General features: G+C 45.7%; 1 protein-coding gene across 3 annotated transcripts in view; it reads left to right on the top strand.

Moving 5' to 3' along the window:
* Window positions 1–2,321: 2,321 nt before the first annotated feature.
* Window positions 2,322–16,712, top strand: part of MYO1B (myosin IB) — a 169,237-nt gene continuing 154,846 nt past the window's right edge. Inside the window, exon 1 of one of the 3 annotated variants that reach the window (XM_037162933.2) lies at window positions 2,322–2,411. The gene's annotated coding sequence lies outside the window, so the exon portion shown is untranslated. Of the gene's footprint in view, window positions 2,417–16,712 lie in introns of all 3 variants that reach the window. The other 2 variants (XM_037162935.2, XM_053665160.1) reach the window with 2 other exon arrangements.

The raw sequence follows: 16,712 nt of genomic DNA on the forward strand, positions 1-16,712 counted from the left end.
TTCCAAGATCAAAAGGTTACAGAATTCTCCCGCTCTTTCAAGCCATTTGTTTACATTTTGTATTTGTGACCCTGCCGTTTGAATTTCTGCAATTTTATAAATCTGAACTGTACAGGAGAGAGCACAGGCTCCCTTATTGCCAAACTGCTAGAATCAGTCAGTTGGAGCCTAACATCAGATGGGCAAGGTGGGGAAGTGTCTAACAGGTGTAAGCAGGTAGCAGGTCCATATGTTATCTATTGGGAAGGCTGGGATCTCCGGGGTGTTCATTAGGCTAGGTTATCAAGGTCTGAGACAGTGGGCTTGATTATGCTAGAGACTGCGGAATCAGACCTGGGTTCAAATCCCAGCTCTGCCATAGTTCCCAGTGTCTACTGATGTGTAATGACTCTCCTGGAGACAATTTCTTGTTATTGTTATCTCTCTTGTTTCTGGGCACTGACTAGGCTCAACTAGCTTTTCTCTCTGGGTCTCTCATGCAGCCTGGTCAGTCAGTGACTGGGCCGGAGTCATCTCAAAGGCTAACTCACATGAATGGCAGTTCATCTGGCTCTAAGCTGGGTCCTCAGCTGGCACCAACAGCCAACACACATACCCATGTCCTCCCATGTGGGGGGACTTTTTTAGTATGGCAGCCCGGTCCCTAGGGTGAGTGTCCCAGGAGGGAGCCGGGTAAAAGCTATAGCTCCTTTTACAACCTAGAATCAGACGTTGTGTAGCGTCACTTCTGCTTCATTCTGTTCATTAGGATCAAGTCACGAAGTCCAGACCATTTTTAAGAGGAAGGCAATTAAACTCTACACCTTAATGGGAGAAGTGTTAAAGAACTGGTGGACATGTCTTCTAATCACCATAGCCACATTTTAGCTGGAAGACCTCTCCATTCCTGGCTTTTCTGGTCTGTAAAATAAGGACTACTTATTCTGGGAGAGCAACTTTCCTCCCAGGATTTTGTAAAGATTATAGCAGAAAAAGAAAAAAGCACCTGGTACTCAATGTATCTTAGCGTAGACTATCATCCTGCCTTCTGCAGATCAAAATCGATGCGTGCTGGTGTCATCGATGACCATATGGTTCCAAGCAAATACAGTATGGGAAGAAATTGCCACCTTTCCAAATTCTACTGGTGGCATTTGACAAATTCCAGTGCCTGTGGTTCTTCTGCCTGTGGGAACAGAGTTACTATATATGGTCTGAGTTCTTTGGTTCACCTCATTTTAGTGACAGTTTCCAGATATAGGTCAGTCCACTTAAACCTGGCCCCATTTATGGCAATTTATTTCATTATAGGATAAAGTAGTTAGAACTATGAGTAATAATTACTGCGCCTACATTGCTTTTAACACCTTAGTCCAGTAATCCTCAACTCACCCAGTGACTAAGTTTGGACAAGCACCCCTCCCTCCTGGGGATGAGGAAACCAGGACCTGGGCTTGTTCTGAATTCTACAAAGAGGCAAGAGGCCGGCTGGAATGAGGAGCTGGAGGTCCTCATTTGCTGGCCCCTTAAACATTGCTACCCCATTCATTATCATTACCCAATGCCAGTCAATACACTGTGTTCAGATATATATGGTATTTGAAATTTCTTTTAACTTATCTTTTATTTTCTGTTAATAGAATTGGCCAATGTCTACTTAGCATACTGTGAGATTAAGTGGGTTGATAGATACTAAAAACCGTGTAAGTAAAAGCACACTTTGCCACTCAATACTTTTTTTTCTCTTTCAAATTAATATTTTATGATATTCTTGGGTATTCAAACTTTTTTATCCAGAAGCGGAGGAAAAATTGGGATCACTCCCACTCTTTCCTGTCTTTTGCGCCCCAGGCTGGCTTCTAGTTGTTATCCCGTGCCCCTGCGCCCCAGTTACTGTATTACCATCAATCTGGGGGTAAAAAAGGTAGAAGGACAGTGCCTTCCGTGGGGCAGGGACGGACGCCTCTCCTCTTTCCCATTCCCATCCTATCTAGACTTGCCCCCGGGTGCAGAGGCTCGCCCGCGTTCACCGGGGGGCGCTGTGCAGCCGGCACGGGAAAGCCGGAGGTGAGTCGGTTGGGAGGCGGTAGCTGCGGGTCCAGCCGGCGCGCCGAGGGGCGAATCCCAGACTGCAAGGTCGCCGCCCCCGCCCCTGGGCCGGCCCCTTAGCCGGCGGGAGAGGGGAGTGGCCGGGCGCCTCCCGCTGCAGCCGCACTCCGCCGCCTGCAAGCACTCCGCAGCCGAGCGCGCACCGGAGCTGTAGCCGAGGCGCGTGGTGGCGGTGACCGAGCGCGCATTGGGCCGGCAGCTGCGGGACAGCGCCCGCCCAGCAGCCTCCGCAGAGCACTGCGGGACCTCCCCTGCCTCGCGGTGAGCCCACATTCCGGAGCGCCCCCAGGGACAGAGACGACGAAGAGGCGGAGTGGAGCCCGGTGAGGTAGCGCGAGCTCTTTTCCTCACTCCCCGGTCTTCCTTGTTAAGTCCGGCCGTGGCACTAGAGGGGCTGTAAAGCGTAAGCCCTGTGCCTTTGTGCCTGGGGTCCCCGGTGGCTCCGCCACTGCCCGCGCCGGTCAGCGGGGTCTGCAGCACTTTTTCGTCTGGGCGAGGAAGCGCTGCAGCGAGAACCCTCGCACTGTGGAGGTCGCGCAGGGTGGCGGTGACTCCGCAGTTGCTCCGGGGTCTAGTGGGAGAGAGAGGGCTTGTAAAATAAGTTCCTCTTCTTTGCCTCACTCCCCTCGTACCTGTGGGCAAAATGTAATCCTTGTCCACCCACGTCCGGTCCATCTCTCTGGCCCACAGCTGTTTCCGGGCCCCCTGGTTCTATGAAAGGACATGGGGTGGCCTCCTCCGGGAAGGAAAGGGGTGGGAGAACAATGGGGAGTGGGGTTCAGGTGCGGCGTGCCCCGACGGCGGCGGGGAAGAAGGGGCCCAGGGCAGGATGGGGCTTCCTGCGCGTGCAGCTGCGCTCCTCTCCTTTGTTCCACCGCGGCGGAGGGGGTTGCCCTGGGTCTGGTTTCCTGCCCGGGACGGGATTGATTCACGGTCCCCTAGAGGGAATCTGAGGGGGCGGGGCTGGGATGGAAACCAGATTAGGAACCGCAATCCTGGAAGGTGCTGGGGCTGGGAAGAGGGTTGGGAAGAGGGTGATGAGAGTGCACTGGAGAGTTAATGACAAACACACAACATTTTGTCCAAGGGTCCTGAGGGTTTCTGGAGTTTATTTGTGATGCTTTGTTCGGACAGCGGGTGAGCGTTTCTTGCTGCAACAAGTTGTGTGCTTCCCTGAGTTCTAGGCGCTCCCCAATGTTAGTTTGCTGAAATCAAACCTTCTTACCGTGGTAGACGACTTAAAGAAAAAAAATCGAAACTACGAATCAGGGTGTTTTCGTATATGTGTGTGCCTGCGGGCCTGTGTATGCAGCTCCTGGATACTGGCTGGAACGGGTAGAAGGCGAATTTTATAGAATCGATTTTGACATGAAATAATTTTCTCCATTGTAATAAAGCATAAAATTTTTCCAGGAATGTTTGGGGGGAAACCACCAGAAAATTAGATATTGCTAAATAAGTAAATCAGATTATGTAACACCGAGTTGAAAAACCCTTTTCCAGTCTTTTCCCAGAAAACACACCACACTAACGTTTGGGTTTTGAGTGGAGGAGCCAGTGTTTTGTGCTCTCCCCCAATGTGGGTCATCTGAAATAAGATAGAGAACACTTCCTATTTTGGTGAGTGGGAGTTTTTTTTAGGGGGTGGTAGAATTAAATGTAATATGCTGGGCATTGGTTAAGTGACTCTTTCCTAGATTGGAATCAAGAAACCCAAGAGGATTGGCTGACCTGGTGAGGGAGCCAGGGGGCATTGAATGATGAGTGTCTTTTTGAATGGGGTATTCCAAGCAAATCTGTTTTGGGAGGAGGCTGACATTTCCAAGCATTCATGGTTTGTGCCTATGGGACACTGATGGAAGGATTCCAAAGTGGGACCGAAGGTTAGAATTTACTGCGGGTAATTTCGGAGAGGTCCAGTGATAGTGGCCTGGCTGCAGGCGGGCCAGGAAATGACCCAGTGCTACCTCTTTGACAAGACCGAGGGCCCACCTGTAAACCACCCCATTGGCCATTCATTTTAGGGTGAACCAAGTTTGAAAGCCTCTTAAGCTCAGAAGGCAAGTTAGGAGCTTACTTTAGGGGAAAAAAATGCTTGCTTGCCCACTAAGTGGAAATGGAAAAGAACTGTACAAGCTGTTGCTGAGGTTTTGTCTTTTTCGTGGGGGATGTGGTCATATTTTCAGCCAAAAAGAGTGGGACTTGTCCTCAGCAGCCGTTACAATGTGAAGTTGGAGTGGGATGTTGTCCAACCAGCAAGCTGGCAAAAAACATTGTGCCATGGGCAGTGGCCAGAGGGAGACTTTTTGGTTATTGTTTTCTAGCCATTTTGGACTTTTCATTATGTTGTGAACTGTTTTGTAAAGTATAGCATAATTAGATTCCTCCCAAGTACTCACTGAAATATAACAGATTGCAAAGCAGAACGCTATTACTGTCACTGGAGACACGGTCAGGGGATCCTCTTTAATAGTTGGGCTCTGGCTGAAGGCTGGCTGGTGGCTGTCCCACTAGTAGGCTGCATCCCCTTCAAGGGGTGGGTTGTTCTGCAAAGCAGCTAGGAGCTTCTGACATCAGTGGGGAAGGAGTGAGATTGGGGTGGTGTTGGTTTAAGAAGCATCCAGATGGAGGATCATTCTGTCCTCTGACTCCTTTTTGTCCTCCTTTTGGATGAGATTCTTCTCTTTTCCTTCTACTGTTTTCAATAGCTGGACATTTGGATTTTAACTAAGTGGCCTAATAAAAATTGTCACTACCATTTAGTAAGTGTTCACTGTGTACAAAAGGTTGTACATCCATTACTCTGTGAATCCTCCCCGTTTTACATTTGAAGCCTAGGACGTTTAGTAATGGGGCGCTTACACCCTACTTATGTAGGTAGCTAGTAAGTGGTGGAGGAGAGATATGAATTCCCATCTCTAATTCCAAGGTCCATTCTTTTTTCAGTATACACTGTATGGTATATCTTTTAACTATAGGAATAACAAGCATTTGATTAGTTCTTTGCAGGTTTCAAATCACTTTCGCATATATTATCATCATTGATTCTTCCAAAAACCACTATGAGATTGGTTTGGAAGGTCAGACTAGTGACATCACAGCTCTTCAAACTGTGTTGTTAAAGGCTCTCCCCCCTTTCCTTCCCTTCCCCTCTAAAGATAAACAAATAAAATCTCTTAAACTAAAAAAAAAATAATTAAAAAAAAAAAGGCTTTGTGCTGTGTTATGGCCTGTGTGAATAAGCTTTATGTGAATGAAACTTTATGTTAGAGAGTTAGGTTGCCAGCATTTAAAAATAAATTCATTTTTGGAAACATTTAAAAGCAGCAGACTTGAGTAGATCTTACATAGTATTCAAGCATTTTATATTTATTGACATTCATTTAGCCCTTTTTATCTTACAGCCTTTATTGGAACACCACATTTTGCTTCTTCTCTGTCTCATTCCAATTTTAGTATATGTGCTGCTGAAGCGAGCACCACATTTGGCTTCTTTACTGAGATGTGAGGCCAGTGTCCTTTGAGAAGAGGAATAAGAAGGGAAGGGATGTGATTATAAAGAGGAAATGAGACATCAGAATTGGAAACATACGTGGCAGCAGCAGGCTGTAGATTTTCCCAGCACATGCTTTTTGTCCTGGCAGTCGCCTTTTGCAGAAGACATTCTTCCTTAGGAAAGTGTCAGGGGTCTTTCTTTATAATATCCTCTGAGATCATCAAATTTCTGAGCTCTGTGGGAATACACATTCCACAGGATTTCTGTGCTCATCTTTTCCTCACAGGGGAAGTGAATGAGCTTAGGCATCAACGGAAGTGGTATCCGGTCCATCCTTGGGTGGGATGGAGGGTGGTGCTGGACAGAGGCACCTGACCTTGACCCAAGAGCGACCATCAAGTACAGGAGTGAAATGGATTATAACCCTGGGCATCATGATTGTTTATGGATTTCTCAGAATGTTGCTGGGCAAAGGGAAAAGCCAATATTGACTTTTTCGTTGCTAAGGTACGTTCTGCCTTTACTTGTTTAGTTATTTCAGGCTAGGACACCATTTGGGATCTTCAAGGATGTGGAGTAGGTATAGTAACTTTTGTCTCATCATACCAGGAAAGTCCCCTCCACTGGATATTTAGAGATGCAGATACAGGGTCTACTGAGCTCTAATAGGGAGCACCTCCCAGCTTCCCAGCTGAGAAGGATGAAGGATGCTCACCAGCATCACATTCTTACAACCTCCCGTAGGTTTCTTTTCAGTTGTCAGTACTGTCTTCATTAAAAAGCAAGGAAGGAAATCTATTATGCCTCCAAGGATAGAGTGGGGCAGAACGGTGTGCCTGGAGTAGATGCTGGTGAAATGAAGAAAACAACCACGACAGCTGTGGTGACCATGGCCATGCCAACACACCCTGGCTGCCAAGACAAAAGCTGAAAACAAACAAAAGCAGGAGGGCGGGAAGAAACTGAACACAATGCCCACTCTTTCCCCATCCTGCATTTCAGTTTCTCCTACCTCTGATGGTGTGCAGGGGTCCTGTCTCTGAAGCTGCCTACCTCTGAAGGCCAGATTGCTTAGGGCATAAGGGAGCATCATCCCGGTGTATACGCTGCCCCGGAGGAGAGTGGAGGATCCTTTTTTGGACCCTGAGGATATATAGGAAAAGGTGTTGAATAATGTGGTCAATCCTGGCCTATGGCAAGTCCTCCTGCTTGGTGTCCTCTTGCTTCCTCCACTGCACACCTGCCAGTATCCCATCCTCATCTTGTGTTCAGCAAGGCTGTGGATTCAGCCCCGCTAAGGCTGTTCCTGGACTTCAGGTATATTTGCATTGTGGGCAAGAAGTGCCAAGTCCCCAGAGAATGAATCATTCATGTTTTATACGCCATTTTATGTGTTGATTAAGTATGGGTTGCTTGGGAAACTTGCCCACAGCTGGTAGAGATCAAGCCCAAGACTGTGCTTCCCAGAACAACACATGGCCTTGTGGTGCAAGTGTTCTTTGAGGCTTTGGGCCACTTTTAAGGAGTTAGTTTTAAGGGGTTTCTCTCCCACCTGGCTAGCTTCCTTTGTCACCTGAGATTCAGGGTTCTTGTGGGTGTTCTTGGCAAATTCAGATATGGGAGAGTTGATTGAATGCTGCTGAGTTCCTCCCCCTTTTCTGGGTCTTGTGCTTGGCTCCCCATCCTGCATCAGTCATTCCCCTTCCTTGAATGAGGGAGACTCGTGAAACAAGCTTCAGCTGCGAGTGTGAGACTGAGAGCCAGTCCTGCTTGGTGATCTTCCTTACTCTGTCCTGGTCACACCTTTCTCTGCAGGAATCGGATGGTCAGGTGGGAGATTTCAGGGGGGTGTTGTGCTCTTTGGTCTTGCCCCCAGCATAGTACACTGTGGGGCTTCCGACCGGAGCTCAGGGTCTGATGTGTGTGGATGAAATGGTGTCAGAGGCATTGCAGAGCTGGGGCTTCAGGAAGGAGGGTTTCGTATGAGGAGAAGAAAAGAGTTGGTATGGATTTATATTCTTAGAAATTGAGATCTAGAGAGAAGTGAAAATTGACATTCCTCTTTTGCTTATTAAATAAATGACAACTCAGCTTCTAAAAATACCAGGTGCCTGGCTTTCCTCGATAGCTGGGAGAGGCCAAGAGATTAGGTCTCAGTGCCTTCCCAGGACGTTCCAATTAATCCTGTGTTGGCTCAAGATGCTTTGAAATTGCATTCGTTTTGCTGTGTTAAAATGAAAATGCAATTCAAAATTGTATATGACTCATTTTTAAACTTTTTTTAAAAAAAGAAAAGAACTCAATATCCTTGGAGAGATTTTGGAGAACTGAACTGAAAGGACAATGGAACAGATTGTTAATTATTGGCTTTGTAACAGTGTGCTCATCATTTGCCTACTCCTTTTCCCTGGTTTCAGGAAAGCGTTTTTTCACACTCTTTAACCAAAAAAAAAACCAAAACTTTAAAAAAACCTTAATTGCAGAATTCCTGCTGGCCCTACTTACATTTTTCCTGTGCTCACCTTCTGTCTCCTCCCTTGGTGCTGCTTCCTTTCAAATTCCATATTATCAGACCCTAAAGCCCCACTCACAACGTTCCCATCGCAATTATGCTTGGCTCCTTGCTGATCACTTTTTTCCCCTTGAAAGTGCTTCAGGAGTTTATTCATGTTAGAGTCCAGCCTAAATGCTTTTCGGAAAAGCTTAATTTTTATAAATATTGGTCTTATGCCAATTCGCATGCGAGGTATTTTTCAGTCCCCTAGCAGTCTGGTAATGCGTAGAGCACGGTTTTGATCTACCTCTGATGTGGTGAGCCGTCCAGGAAAAAGTTCTCACTTGCCGAAATCTTCAGGGTGTTGAGAGTCATGCATTAAAATATATGAACTGCCACACTGAGTTGGATTCAGGAATCTGCGTTTTGCAGAAACAGAATACTAAGCATTCTCTGACATTGGGGAAAGGAGCTGGAGTTAGACTTGATAGCTTTGTCGCTTTCAGGGAGGTCTCTTAAGCATCCATAATGACATAACCTCTTAAAAACCTCTCATCCATATATTTAAATCTATATATTCCAATTCTTTAATTATTTATTGTGATTCTACGTTCTATTTATTTTACATCTTCTTTAAAGGTCGAACTTGATTATTCATTGGTGTTTGATTTTTGCAATGGTAGAGTGTTGAAGTTGAAAGGGCCTTTAAGGTCACTGCTATAACCTTTTCATTGTATTTGAGACCTGCTCATGCTCGTAAAGCTAGCTTGACCCCATCAAAGTGTTTTAACTTCTTGCTCAGTTTTCTTTCTAGGGGGATAATTTGCTGTCTTCCCAAACCCATCCAAGTCCGAGCCTGGTGCCCGTTACCTAAGAGTTGGTTCTGTTTTGTCTTCACTGTGCTGGTAGCATTTCTATCATTGTCATCACCTTGGATTTCAGAAGCATCACCTACTTCTGTATTTTAAAATATTGAATTTTTTATTGATTGTAGAGAGAGGGGAAGGGAGAAAGAAAGAGAGGGAGAGAAACATCAATGTGAGAGAGAAACATTGATTGGTCACCTCTTGTATGTGCCCTGACCGGGAATCGAGCTGAAGACCTTTTGGTCTATGGGACGATGCCCCAGCCAACTGAGCCACACTGGCCACAGAGCACTTCTCCATTTTTTATGACCCGTGTACCCGTCTAATCAGTCCTTGGGTTTGGTTGGTTGTTGCCTTGTATTTTCAGATCCTTAAGCATCCCTCTGGTCCAGGCCTTTAAAAGGCCAGGTTACTAGAATGTGGCATTTCTTTCCCAAAGCAGGTTGTTCCATGAAAAGTTAGTAGGTTGGGAAAAAGAACCCATAAAGTTAGTGGATGTTATGTAAAAAAGGATTCCTTGGCCAAGTAGGTGTTGTTAAATAACATTGTAAAATAGGTCTCTTTGCAGGACTTCGCATGATCTTTCCTTTGTCACTGTGCACTGAGTCTCCAAGGAGGAGGTAGAGGATGCACACGTCCCGATGTGTGTGACCACTGGGCCACTGTTCTGGGGGGTCATTACGTGGAGGATGCTGCTGAGTTACTTCACTGTCCCATTTCTGCGTACAAGACTCCCCGATTTCCTGTGGGACTCGGTACTTTCTGTCGGTCTCACACTGACTTCACTCTCCCATACGTCTCAGGGATTCTTACCTCCGTGTTCTCCTGGCTTTTTCCTTCACCTGGGAACCCCCGACCCTGCCACCTGCACACCTTCCACAGCCCAGCCTTCTTCCCATGGTGTCTGCTTCCCTGACTCCTGCTCTTCCGAACTTACAACACTTCCCGTTTTATGACCTAAAAATAGAGAAAATATTCGAAAAAGTCAAAATGTGGAAAGCTACATTGTGCACCCATTATAATTAAATTATTGGGATTTACACACAATGCCATTTTCTATATTTGTGTCTGTTGATATATTCCTCTCCCTTCACATGGGTTCTTGCGTGTAGCTTTTTCTTTTAAAATTTTGCGTTAGTGGAATTACATTGACATCTTTATGTTTTCATCGCTTCCCATCCACAACCTAATGTGCCCTTTTATGTCCTTCAGTGGCATTTTATAATTTTATGTGTAAAACTCTGTCACATCTTTTGTCGGGTGTGTGCCAAGGTGCTTCATGGCTCTCGTGGTCACCGTGAATGGAATTGTTTAACACATTTCTGACAGGCGAGGCTAGCATGCAAGAATGCGATTGATTTTGTATTTGCTTATAGGTGATTCTTGATTGATGAAGTTCACAGGTAAACTTGTGCTTGTTATTGGAGCCTGAAGTCTGTGGCTTTTCTAACAGCACGAACTAACAGCCTGTGATGGAGATGTCATGATTCACTGTACTTTTAAAATTATAGACAGCGCCTTTAGAGGGAAGGAGGAGAGGTGACATTCAGTTGTTTGATGCATCCATTGAGTCACTCGTCAAATGGTCGGGTGCCTGGTGCATGCCAGGCACTGCCTGTCGTAGGCACCGAGGCTCCAGTGGTGGCTAAGGCAGGTGTGCTTTCTGCTCTCATGGAGACCGTGGGCAGAGAAACGTTGCAGAATGAACACATTTGTGATGTGTATCTGCATTGTGATAGATGCTATGAAGGAAAGGACAGGAGGCTTCGAGAATGAGAAAGGAGACTTGCGACCGGTGGCAAGGAGAGGGCCTGTCCGAGGGAACCAGCACCTGCATTGCTGCCTGAAGGACGGGTTTGTTCTGGAAGAGGAGAATGGAAGAGCTTTCCTGACAGTGAAAAATGGACCCAGCCTCCCTGAGCTGGGGCTTGCTTTTAATGGTAGATTGATGGAAATTTTAGTAATCAATAACTTAAGTCATTACTTCTTACTAAATCATCATGATAGTGGTATTTAATGCTGCTTAAATAATGATGACATGAAATATTTATTTTTGGTCAGTACGTGCCCCTTCCTGCTCAAGTGAAGCTGCCGGAGTTCAGAGAAAGCAGCCGCTGTGGTGTCGCTGCAGTGAGACAATGGCCTGTCCCCCAGGCCCTGCTCTGCAGTCTGAGTGCTGCCATTGCCCCAGGTACTGGTGGCTGCCAGACACAACAGTGTTCCTGGCTCTGCACTCCTGGGCTGGGGGCTTGCTCCCAGGTCGGGAGAAGCCCTCAGCAGGGCTGCCTTTGGCTCAGCGTTCTCCGCTCTCTCTATGGCACCTTTTGCAGACAGCCAGGGAGTGATTGGGTGTGAACGGTGAGGGGTTGGGTGAGGTGGGTGCAGGGGTCCAGTCTGACTTACACACACCTTGGTCCACGTAGAATCACTGCTCCTTGGCCCAGGCTTTGCATCTGAGCTTGGCTCTCTGTAAAGTGGTGATGGGGCCTTGTCTCAGTGGGAGGCAGTGCAGTGCAGTGGTCACGGATTGGGCTCTGGAGAAAGTATTGGTTTTGAAACTTGACTATTCTGCTTAGTGGCCCATGTTCTTGGGCATGGAACTTAATCTGTCTTTGCTTCCTATTTCTCACCTGCAACATACAGGTAATAATAGAGCCTTCTTCTTTGGTTTATAATAGGGATTAAGTGTGTTAACACATGTAAGTGCCTAAAATAGTGTCTGGCACAGAGAGAGTGCTCAGTGTGGATCTTAGTTACTTTTCAGTTTTTCCTGAAAATGGATTCCTGGGTTCCTTCTCCCCAGTGCTAGATACTCAGATCTATTCAAATCCAAGCAGTGCATATAATTTATGACTTGATACGGGACTCCAGTTACTCCTGAAGAATATGTAGGGAGAAAGATGGCAAAGGAATAAACCAAAATGTTAACAGCAGTGGTGTTAGTGTAGTAGATTGGGGTGACTTTTACAAGTCCTATGAAAAAAGGCCAGGCTGGCCATTGCTTAAGTGGCTCACTGAGGTGGGCAGGAGGGGCACCTGAGGTCTAGCTGCTCTAATCTGGCGCACAGGTGGAGTGCTTTCCCGTTTACGCTTGTTGTGGAAACACAACCGTGTTTCAGTCTTCAGCAGAAGTATCCCGATATGTTAGAGGATGAGCATGTGGCTTCTTGTGAAACTCTTCTTTCTTTGCATGTTTCTTTTACTGTCATTATTTTCCCTTTTTGTTTCTTCCTGCTCTCCCCGAGTGGGCCTCTGTCCATCCGTCTCCTTGGGTCTCCACTTACTCCCCTCCCCCTTGAGGTCCCCTCCTTTCAACACCCCATCCTTCTCCTTTACCTGCTGTCATGCAGAAATGATGCCTGCACCTTCTGCATTCAAAATAAAGAACATTTTTCTTATTTTTAATTGTAAGAGTAAATGTACCTTCTTACCCTCAAACATCTAAATTAAGTTGCCTTTTATTTAGTCACATGTGGAATGAATGGATGAAAGGATGAATGATAGAACTTACTCACTCAGTGGACTCTGGGGGCCTGTGAGCTCCGAAAAGCTGCAGGAATCGGGTTGGGGGCCAAAAGACGGAGGGAATGCTGAAGTTAAATTTTCCTTTTTAACCTGTTCTGTTCAGGGTTGTCTGTGCTGGTATCATTTTGTTATGTATCAGAATTTAAAATTTTTCCAAGCTAGAAGAACAGAATTCTGGAAAATTACCAAAATATATTTTTACAAAGAAAACATTGCCAAACCTGACACATTTCCTCAAAAGCCCATTGACCTTAATTACTTTTTAAAAAAACTTTCCAACTTTCCTTTTCTGTACCTCCTCTTGTCTAACTCTGAGTGAAGAAGTGGACTTTCCACCTAAGTGTGTTTCATCCGCAGAACTCGTTCTTAAGCAGTGGCCTTCTGTAGGGACCTCAGGTTAATACGGACACAGATTTCAAGGAAGGTATGACAGAGGTCTTGCCAGTGTCAGCAGAAGAGCCATGTGCTTGGGAAAGTTACTGATGTCAATGAAATTCCATAGTTGCATATAAAATCTAGTGGAAGGGATTTAAATAAGATGATGCCTTCCTGTACCTTATTTCACCATTTATAACGTTCTTCATCTCCCACCACCAATGCCTAATTTGACCATAACATAAATATTTGTGAATGTGCTTTCTCTGCTGGTACAGTTACAGTAGAATCTGGGTTTGGGGGATGGGCAGAACTAGGGTTTGGCATTTACGTTCAGACGGATTCGTCACAGGAGTTATTTAAATTAGAAACAATATCCACAGCACTTCCGAGTAAAGCAGCGGTTGTGGGAGGTCTGCCCACCCTACACTGCTTTGTCAGGTTTCCTCGCAGACCCGCGTAGGTGCGGGCGTGAGATCTTGTATTACGTTCGTGACTTTGCCTGTTTTAGTTCACGTACATCGATAGGTGGAGGAGGAGGATTTGTTGGGTTTACCTGAGGCATGGCCAAGGGCAGCGCATGCGTGTGGAAGAAATAATGGTACAGTTGTCAGCTCGGTCTTCATACTCGTTACTTACTGACAATTTAAAAAACAAACAGCAAGACATAGGTAAAATGGTAAAGGAAACGCCATTTTACATCCTCTGGAGGTGACCTAGAAACCATCTCCTGAACTCGAAGGTGGCACAGTTGACAACGCTTCTCTTCCCGGGATGGAGAGAATGCCCATCCCCACCTGGCAGTCAGCGAGCCTGTTACGCCTTTGATGGAGAGGCCACTTCTTCTGTGGTTCCTCTTCCAGCTTTATGTCTGTGTTCTTGGCAGTCGCCTGTGCGTGGTGGTCCTTTCCTCCGAGAACAGTTAATAACTGTGGCTGATGCTGCAAGCCCAGTTCCACAGTCGTGCAGCTGTTACATGTCCAGTTGGATTTCTTGAAAAAATTGATCAGTTTTTAGGATCTCATGCCGAGGGCTACAAATACAGGATTTAGGGGGAGACTTTACTTTGTGGGGGTTTGCTTTAGGTGTTGCAAGAGGTATATCATGGAGGTGGAGTGGCATTTGAAGGGAATTCTATAGTAAACTTCCCATTGATCTTAGAAGCAACTAGTTCAGAAAGTCCAAAATTGCTAGAACTGTCTTTTGGATATTTTGTACTAGAGAGTCATTTTAAGAACATTACAGAAAGTTTGAAAAATGGAGCTAAAAAAGATACCACTTGAGCCAACTACTCTAAAATGTCAACTATGGTTATTTCTAAATATTCCTTTCTAAGTGTTTTTTTAATATGGTTTAAAATGATTGTAATCATAGAATACCTATTTTTCTATAAATTTTATAGCTGTGTGTGTTATGCCATTGAGCACCACACTTTCCTTAAACATCCCTTTATTATGGGGCATTTGGGTTGTTTCTGCCTCTTTGCTGTGGTTGTGTACAATACTGTGATGACCATTGTTTTTACGTACAGCCTTTTCCATATTTTGGATGATTCTCTTACAATAGATATTGAGAACAAGGTGGTTGTGCCAGCGATTGTGTGACTATTTTACGTACTCCTCTTTGATCAGGAGATGTGTGTTGTGACTGGACTGGTGGGTCGGGGAAAGTTGCTGGCCTGCATGGTGTCCGGAGTGGTTGGCCGGTCAGGCCGAAGCGGATGGGATGTAGGGCCTCCGGGTGGTGGGTGCGGTTCAGCAGACCTTTGAAGTGCAGGGCCCGGAGCAGAGGGACAGGCCAGTGCCTGAGCTGCCGATGGCAGGATCACCAGCATCTAGGTAATGGTTTACGTTGCTGTGCATGTCGCTAGAAACACATAGAGGATGGAGTGAGGGTAGAGGAAGGTGGGTGATAGAATGTTTATTTTGTGTCCATCTGTTTATTCTGGGGAATGTTTATTTTGTGTCCAGAAGAGGACAGAAAAGTTTCTCAGGAAAATAAGAAGTGATGGGGGTAGGAAGGGGACAGACAGGAAGTAGCGGCCACTTGGAAGCCAGAGCAGGAGAGAGGTTCACGGAGGGGGTTGCAGTAGGCCACCAACAGGTGGTGACATTTTATTTGAGGCTGTTTCAATGGCATATGCCTAGCGAGCTGGAGGTGCCCAGGAAGGTTGGCAGCTGTCCCGGCTAGTTCTGTCAGAAGCCTTAGTTGTGGAGGAAGAGGTAGAAGTGGGGAGTTGGTAGAAGGGGTTGTAGATGGTGTAGGAGTTAGTGACGACTGCCATAGAGTGCACAGACCGGGTGGCTTTAAACAACAGAAATTTATTTTCTCACACTTCTGGAGGCTGCATGTCCAAGTTCAGGGTGTCAGCAGGTTTGCTTTGTTCTGAGGCCTCTCCTCTTGGGTTGCGGGAGCCACCTTGCTGTGTCCTCATATGGTCCTATTGGATCAGGGCCCACCTAATGGCCTCCTTTTAACTTGATCACCTCTTTAATGGTCCTGTCCTCAAATGTGGTCACATTCGGAGATACTGGGGATCCGGGTTTCAACATATGAACTTTGGAGGGACACAGAGAATTTGGGGGACACAATTCAGCCTCTACCACATGGAGTCCAAGCTTGCTGACCCACTTGTCTTTCTCCTTGCCCTGTACTCCCTCATCCTGTCTACTGTTGACCTTCTGCTCCTTCTTGTCACACACTTGCCCCTTTGCTTTGGTGACCTGTGCTACTCAGGGCTCACCCCTCACCTCCTGGTTTCTTGGTGTCCAGGTTCTGCAGGGTTTGCGCCTTGGCTTTTCTCTTCTCTTCCTGGAATCACTTCTGTCTGTCTTCCTTCTCAACTTCACTCAGTCTCCTGTGGTAAAGTAGTCTTTCCTCAGGTGTACTGTATGTCACGTGAACTCAGCAGTGAATTTCATTTGATGATAAGACCGATTTTGTAATCCTGTCCTCACAGTTGCTTATCTCGTAGCTTAACACACACACACACACACACACCAAGTGGGAACAGTCATTTAGGCCAGGGTTTAGCAAAACTTATATTTGAGTTTACCTCATTTCACAAATTATGTAATGGTTTTCTCTTGAGAGTTTAGTTTTGGTTCCTTTCTTTCGAAGAGGCTACCTTGGTTAAAATAAGACTGAGTGTTGCATAGCTATTCCAGTTGAGTCTTGGGGCAGAATTATTTTAGTGGGTACAGTATTATTGCCTTTCTCCTGCAGATATTTTTGTTGTTGTTGTTTTAAATTAAAACTATGTAGAGGGTAAGGTTTTCCTATTTGGTGCTGAGGAGGGAGTCTTTTCATGCATGGTATTGGTGAAGAGGTCAGAGCGGACTTGTGAGTAAACGTTATTTAAAGTGTGGTTGGTTGTTTAGGGGTCTCTGGTGTATATGAGTTTACATGGTGTTTCTTTCAATAGTTTGTTGAAATACATCAGTATGATTTCTACATAAAAGTTCATATTTTTGTTGAAGAGGTTATCTGATTTCTAAAAGTACATAAATTGTGGATAGAATTACTATTTGTCACCCTGGCTGGTGTAGCTCAGTGGATTGAGCGCAGATCTGTGAACCAAGGGATCATGGTTCGATTCCCAGTCAGGGCATGTGCCTGGGTTGCAGGCCAGTTCCCAGCAGGGGACACACCAGAGGCAACCATACATTGATATTCTCTCCCTCTCTCCTTCCCTTCCCCTCTAAAGATAAATAAATAAATTCTAAAAAAAAAATGACAATTAAAAAAAAAGTAAAAAAAAATTACTATTTGTCTACCTAAAATAGAAGTACCCAGATTTTGCTGGGCAACCTCCACAGGAACATTTTTGTCTGTCAACAGTTTTAAAGTATGTAATTTTAAAATATGA

The sequence above is a fragment of the Artibeus jamaicensis genome, unplaced genomic scaffold (genome assembly GCF_021234435.1).
Source record: "Artibeus jamaicensis isolate MK-2021 breed Jamaican fruit bat unplaced genomic scaffold, CSHL_Jam_final contig_391, whole genome shotgun sequence".
Taxonomy (NCBI): Eukaryota; Metazoa; Chordata; class Mammalia; order Chiroptera; family Phyllostomidae; genus Artibeus; species Artibeus jamaicensis.